A 7,647-nucleotide genomic window follows, 5' to 3' on the forward strand; every position below is an offset into this window, starting at 1 on the left:
AGAGAGAGAGAGAGAGAGAGAGAGAGAGAGAGAGAGAGAGAGAGAGATAAAAGTATATATATGGACCTGTAATTTCATTGGTATACTCCCAGAAGAGGACATCCCTCCACCAATTCAGGTCAGCACTTGTTCTGCAACGTCCATTCCTAGAGCTACTAAGAAATAAAGTGATATGCCCAGGGTCACAAAGTCTGTGTGTAAGAGGAAGGACCTGAGCCTAGGTCTTCATGATTCCAGAGCCAGCTCACTATCTCCTTCATCGTGCTGCTTCAAGCTTCAGAACAGTTACTGATCTACACTGGCAGAAGGATTTTCTTCACAAGGAGTTAGCTTCCTGCCTGAGTGAAATCACAGGTACAGACCATATATATGTAAATGCAAATGTGTATATACATATGTATATAGGTATGAATGAATATATACATATGTACACAGATATGCGGGAATGTGGGCATATATACATATGTATGATATATGTATATCTCTGTATTTTGCTTAGAAAAAATGTGTATCAACTAGGTGCTGTTGGACATGGAGAGTGAGGTGCAATCCTGAGGACCCCAAAGACAGAAGGTGACACAAGGCTAAAAAACAATTTCTCGACTTTGCTTTAATTTCCTTAATTTGGAAATAAGAGAAAGAGTTAGTTATACAAGAATCTTGAGATAGTCTGATTTCTATGAGAATTCTCTTATTTTCCCCCAGTTTTTTACACCCCAAACCTCCTCCTCTCATCCTTTAACTCACTAGGCTGAAAGCATCTTGAGAGCAGGCAAGTCATGTGAAGTTTGTGTCTCTTCAATCTACTAGCATAATGTCCAGTAAACAGTAAGTGCTTAATAAGTGATTTGTGTTTTGGATTGGATCCTAGGCTTTCAAACTGAAGGGATTAGTGATTATCTAGTCACACACCCTCATTTTCCCTCATTTTCTGTAGCACTTGGGTCCTACTTCAGAAAATTTCTTAGTTTTCCTCAACTCTGAGCCCCATTACAGAGAGAAATCTTTTTCAAAGCCAAACACTGAGGGGACTATTATTCCATGATCCCTCACGAGGGTTTGCTGCATTGCACTATTCCATCACTGTCCTTGGGAAGATGGAAGCTGTTCTTGGACTAACAGAAAGCTCGTTATTAGCACATACTTGTTGGTACAATTGAGTCCCTATAGGTAAAAGCCATTTCCCTTCTTGTCTTCCAGACCCAAGGCAGGAATTTTTATACCCAGCTATTGTTGCTATCAGATAGGCTCAGCCACCTTTTAGAGATAAGACTTTAGGCAGGATGGGTAGAACATTTAAAAATATTTCTCTGCCTGTATTCAATTCCCTTCCCAAAAGCAGTTACAGAGGTCCTTCCCTCCTCTCCTTCTCTTTTCTCTCCTCTCTTCTCCTTTTCTCCCTTTTCCTCCCCTGCTCCCTCTCCTTCCCCTCCCCAGCCAGCAAATAGTCTACTTCAGCCAAACTCAGTCCCAAGAGAGCCATCAGGGACTTCCTCCAAGTCACTATGTTTCTTCATTGGTTGGTTAAGTAATCTCTGAATTTCTAAGCACCCCCAAGGACTTTACTGACATGAAACTCAATCCACAACCCAACATATTCACTGACTTTTCAAAGCAAAATTCAGATGTTCAACTAATCTATGCAACTAATCTGATGTGTATGTGTATATGTTTTCTGTTAAGCTCTGGGTCAATAGAAAAAAGAGAGAATCATGGTCTGCCCTCTATGGAGGGTTCTGATCTTTTTGGTTGCTAGCCTGGAATCCTAATAGAACAACCCAGTGGAGGGAGTGCAGAAGTTTGGATCAGGAGGTTTATTATTTAGAAGTGCTCACAGAGGTGACAGACTGAGGCATCCAAATGAGGATGAAGATGATGGGAGAAGAGCTAGAGACCGTGCCATTCAAGGTCTGACTGAAAGAGTTGGGCAATATTTAGCTTGCAGATCATGAGAAAAGACTTCAATGTAATTGTTGTCTTCAAGTATTTGGAAGACTGTCATAAGGTCCAGATATGTTATGCTTGGCTCTAGAGTTCAAAACCATGAGCAGTGGGGGAAAGTTGCAGAATGGTAGGCTATAGTCAAGGTCTGGAATCATTTCTGGTAAATATTATCCAAAAGTGAGGTAATGAGAATCCCATCATTGGAGATCTCCAAGGAATGACTGGATAAACCTCTGTCAGAGTTGTAGAGAGGATCCCTGTGCAGGTACAGGTTGAACTAGGGGATATCTCAGGGCTCTTCCAACTCAGATTCAGTGATTCCATGATCCCAAGTGCAGGATATAAGCTGGGGTCCAGTATCTTATGGAACAGAAACTAGGGAGCAAACAGTTTTCTTCTGGTTAGTTTAGGCAAGTTTAGATCTCCATGGCATCACATTGCTGGAGCCATTGTTAGCCTTGCAATTCAGCCTTGATAATGGGTTTAGGCAAAGTTCCTATTATTATGAAATAATCCTTTTAATGAATTATTGTGACTCACTGATTGTCTTTAAGGTTCCATATTTGATCTCCAAATAATAATTGAGCTTTCTTTTCTCTATAGTAGACCCTGTGCTTCTGAAGTAGGGAGTTAAACATGTAGAGAGAATTTTAACCCACACCTTTCTCACTCAGTGAGTGTTTATTGTAGGATTACAGAGAATATTCAGGTGAGGCTAAGATTCTGTGCTCTTTGTGTGAAATGGTCAGCTTTTATGGTTATTTCCAACACAGAAAAACTCAGTGCCCTAAGTCTAATCCCTTTAAGACTAGAGTTTAGCCTGATTCCTTAGTCTTGAGCTTGGTTTCCCATCTTCTCAGGTTGGTTCCCATCCCCTGACTCAACTACTTCTCTTATTCAAAGGAGGAAGAAATAGTTTCAAGCATTTACTAAGTGCTTATTTTGTGTGATAAGCACCCCCATGACTTCACTAACATTAAACTAAATCCACAACCCAGCACTGTGATAAGCACTGGGATATAAATATAAGCAAAAATAAAGACAGTTCCTGCCTTCAGTGAGCTTACATTCTAATAGAGGAAAACAATACATGAAAAGGGCTGAAGGGGATAGGGTGGGGAGGTACTTGGCTTAGAAACATTGTATTGAAGTCCAGAAGTTGGGGAGAGGGAGGAGGGATGCTGAGGGAATTGACAATACTTCTGTCTAATTTCAATCCTACTGCAAAATGAAAATAGGAAGGGCACACCCCAGACCCACTCTCAGGGAAATGTACCTTTTGGTTCCCAGGATGTCCTTCCCCTGAACCCGTCTCTTCAATTCCCAGCTTCCTTTGAAGCTCAGTCAAGTCTTGCCTTAGACCATTCCTGATTCCCCTCCCCGCCCTCAGCTGCTGGTATCTCAGTCAAAGAACTTTGTATTTACTTTGAATATACCAGGGGAATGTAAATTCCTTGAGGGCAGGGTCTGTTTCTCTTCTATCTTTTTGTGTTCAGTGCCTAAAACAGCACTTGACACTTAGAAAACATTCAACAACAATTGATGCCTGATTCCTATGGGATGTTTGGGTAACTACACTGGAGCCCAAGCTAGCCAGTCGCCCCCTAGTGGGCTAGGAGTGATTATATCTTCCTCCACTGTCAAATTCTTCTTAAAGAATAACTGAGGCTCCGGAAATGCTGAGACAACAGAACATGAATCTCTGGTTTTAAGAAATAACCTGACAAAAAAGCCATCTCTTGGAAGAGTCTCAAACAAAAGAATTAGTGTGGTTGTCTATCTGTGATGTGAAGGAGTGGCCTGTTGATCAATGATGGTTATTGTGACTGGGAGAGATGAAAGAGACCCCTTCATTTGACAGAAAAGAGACTCAGGCCCCAGAGGTAAATGACCTTCCCAAGGTCACATGGAGTGAATGTAAAGCTGGACCTAGATCCTAGGTCTTGTACCTCCCGGTGTTTCTACTTTACCATAGAAACCTCAAATTTCAAGGTAATCACAAATCATAGACCAAAGGATCCTTGAGATTATGTGAATGAGTGTAGCTAAAAGCTCCAGGAGAACCTGATTATTTATATCCTAAGTTTCCTGGGGAATTCAATGTTTCTTCAGACTCACCTGAAGAGAAGATTGTCCAAGGCACTTGTTGTTTCTCTAAAAATAAAAGAATTAGAATAGATTAGGAGTTCTTAACTTCGTCTGTGGCTCTAGGATTAAAAAATATTTTGATAACTATACTTCAATATAATTGGTTTCCTTGTTTATACTATATGTTTTATTTAATGTATTTTGAAACATTATTCTAGGGACAGCTAGGTGGTGCAGTGAATAGAGCACTGGCCCTGGAGTCAGGAAGACCTGAGTCCAATTCTGGCCTCAGACACTTATAACCCCAATTGCCCTGCCTTCCCCCCTCCAAAGAGAAAAAAAAAAACATTATTCTAAGAAGTAGTTCATAGGCTTGACCAGACTGTCAAAGGGGTTCAGGGCACACACACACACACACACACACACACACACACACACAAAGTTTAAGAATCCCTGTATTAAATGATCTCCAAATCTTTAGATTTGACATGGGCTTATGTTACTGAGCTCTCCTTCAACTAAAATAGGAGGAAAAGGAGAACCTCATGAAACTTAGTATAGGGATGACAGTATGGCAAAGTTTCATTAGTCAATAAGCATTTATTTATCACTTACTGTATTCAAGGCATTGTACTTGGAACTGGGGTTAAAAATAAAAAGGGCAGAAGCCCCTGCCTCAAGGAACTCACAGTCCCATAGGATAGTGGGCGATATACTTAGAATTAGACAGACCTAAGGATCCGGACTTAGAAATTTGCTAGTTCCATGATTCTGTATTTAACCTATCTCAGCCTCAATTTCCTCATTTGTAAAATGGGGATAATAATAGCACTTATGTCATCAGATTGTTGTAAAGATCAAGTGAAATGATGTAAAATGATTTACAAGCTTTAAAGTGATATAAAAGTGCTATTTACACAATTTTAAAAGAACTTTTATTGTAATATTTTACTCTGAGCAATGTCAATCCAAAGAAGAGTCTAGGAGTTTCTGGATTTCCTGATGTCTACTGACTTTCTGCACTCCTCTTTCTGGGGTGGAGAGGGCCAGGAGAAGGGGATGGTCAAGACCCCCATGGAGCCAAGGACAGCACACAGCAAACTCTAGGAGCTCATTTCCAATGTACAAGGAAAACCTTAGTCAACCAGTTCTCCTATCCAGGGATCCAAAAAGTGGCCTAGGATGTTCAGTATTGAGGTTTGGCATTACAAGCTAATGTCACTTATGGTTAGGAGAAAGATAGTTGTATCATCTGAGCTCAAGGTCACAAATAAGCAGCAGCTTCATCATTCAAAATCCTCAGGCTCACAATCATCCTTCCATATAACAAAGGATCGTTAGCATCAAATAAAATATCAACTTCAAAACCCCAAGTCTGGCCTCCCTTGGTACACCTAAGAATTCCCTTTCTGAACAAGAATGCATAGTGTAGACTCACTCTCCTACCCCTCTGTTTCTTTTCAGCTGTCCTCTAGTTCCCGTTAGAAATTTTGTTTGGTTTCTGTTTTGACAGGCCCATATATATGTTTTGGGCAGCTGTTCAGCACTATTTCATGATTTAATATTGGGGTAGTCATGGAACAAGGATGCATAGTCCGCACTTTTTGCTTAAAGTATTTTTCAAACTCCTTTTTGATATAATGGTTGGGTTTGCGGCTTCTCCAATCTTAGAGTGAAGAGGGAAAGAGCAAGGAAGCTGAGGATCCAAGGGAGGAGGGACTCTGAACAAAGTCTGTTTCCTCGATGAGCTGAGAGATCTCCATGCTTGGTGTTCAGCATTCCGAGGTGAGAGCAAAGGGGGATTACTTTATGGAAGGGCAGGGGAACTTGGGGATGGATAAGAGGATAGGTGAAGAAATAGACTCATTGCTATTCTGTCTCTAGTGTAGGCTCAAGGTGCTATGTCCATCAATGTATCTCTGTGGGTTTTTCACTATTTGCTTATTAAGGGCATTGTGGATGGAGAGTTGGCTTCAGAGTCAAGAAGACTCATAAATCCCACTTCTTACACAAGCTGGCTAGGTGACCCTGGACATGTCACTTAGCTTTTGTCTTCCTCAGTTTTGTTTAAGATGGGGATAATAATAGCACCCATCTTCCAGGATTGTTGTGAGGATAAAATTAAATAAAATTTGTAAAGTGCTTTGCAAATCTTTAAAGCTCTATATAATGTTAGCAATTATTAGTTGCTGTTATGTATATAAATAAGGATGATATGAAATAGACTTGGGGGGGGGAGAGAAGTCCAGGAAGAGAGCTCCAGGAAATTTGATGAAGGGTGACAATCCTTACAGGGAGATCAGAGAAATCTTCATGAAGGAAAGGGCACCAGAGTTAGATCTTGGAGGAAAGGATTTTGATGGGCAATAATAAAGAGGAAGATTCCAGGCAGAGTGGATGATCTCAACAGTGGTAAGAGGGCATAAGAGGAGAAAGGAAGACTGCTAATATGTGCAATGACAAAAATAACACTGTACTTGAATTTTTGTGAGTTACTGTTTGACCTTGGGCAAACCACTTGTCTTGGCTTCGGTTTCCTCAATTGTAAAATTCGGAAGTTGAACTCAGTCTTGTCCAGAAGGTCCCTTTCAGGTCTAACATCATGGGATTATGGTACTAATAGAATACAGGCAAGGGCGACTGTCTGGGCCTAGTGTGATATGAGGACTGAGCCGTGTGGACACACAGTAGAAGTGAGTTAGAACCAAGTCATCTATACCTTTTCACTCTATTCCCCTTGAGACCAAAAAAAAATGTTTGCAAGATGTTGGCTAGGGTTAAAAGGAATTCTGAGCAGAGTTGGTCCACATAGAAATAGAGCAGATGACTTTGACCTTATTAGCAAGATGCTCTGACCAGTAAAGTAACAATAAATCACAATTAATAATAGCTGGCATTTTAAAGTTTGCAAAGCACTTTATAAATACAAATATTATATATAAATATATAATTACTGATTATATATTGTTATAAGTTATAAATATCTCATCTGATACTCACAATGACTTTGGGAGAAAGGTGCTATTATTATCCAAATTTTACATTTGAGGAAACTGAGGCAAACAAGGGTTAAATTCTTGCTGAGGGTCACACAGATAATAAGGGTAAGGATCTGAGGCCGGATTTAAACTCAGGTCTTCCTGATTCCAGGAATTTTCCTGATTCAGCACTCTAACTACTGTATCACCTAGCTACTGCATCTTCAGAGTAGGTTATCATTAAAATGTTAGAGCTGAAAGGGATATTAGAAATCAATGAGTTCTAAGCCCTTGTTTTGCAGAAGAGGAAACTGAGGCTCACAGTGGTAAAGTGATTTGCCCCATGTTCTTTTTGCAATATATAATATTTTCCAGTTTTATCTTGCATTCTCACAAATTGCCCTACTTTCTGTGCCTTCAGCCTTATTCAATGAGCCCGGGAAATGAGAGAGCTGGGAATATTATGCTCACCAAAGCTCCTTGGGTCAGGAGGGAGAGAAATAATTAGTCCTCTGGACCAGGTAGTCAGGAAAGCTATTCCTTCAGCTTTTCCCAAATAGTTCACCTGAAAAGAAGATGGTGTTTGATGATGATGATGATGATGATGATGATGATGATGATGATGATGATGATGATG

The 7,647-nt window shown here is 40.3% G+C and overlaps 1 long non-coding RNA gene across 1 annotated transcript in view; it reads left to right on the forward strand.

The window, feature by feature from the left end:
- LOC138142518 (uncharacterized) overlaps positions 1-7,647 on the forward strand; it is a 50,851-nt gene that overhangs the window by 5,580 nt on the left and 37,624 nt on the right. The window contains exons 3-4 of the long non-coding RNA XR_011163450.1: positions 238-354; positions 5,704-5,817. This is a non-coding gene — a long non-coding RNA (uncharacterized lncRNA). The remainder of the gene's footprint in view (positions 1-237; positions 355-5,703; positions 5,818-7,647) is intronic.

The sequence above is a fragment of the Petaurus breviceps genome, unplaced genomic scaffold (genome assembly GCF_028583685.1).
Source record: "Petaurus breviceps papuanus isolate PSGF00001 unplaced genomic scaffold, PetGlider_PUasm1.0 90591, whole genome shotgun sequence".
NCBI lineage: Eukaryota > Metazoa > Chordata > Mammalia > Diprotodontia > Petauridae > Petaurus > Petaurus breviceps.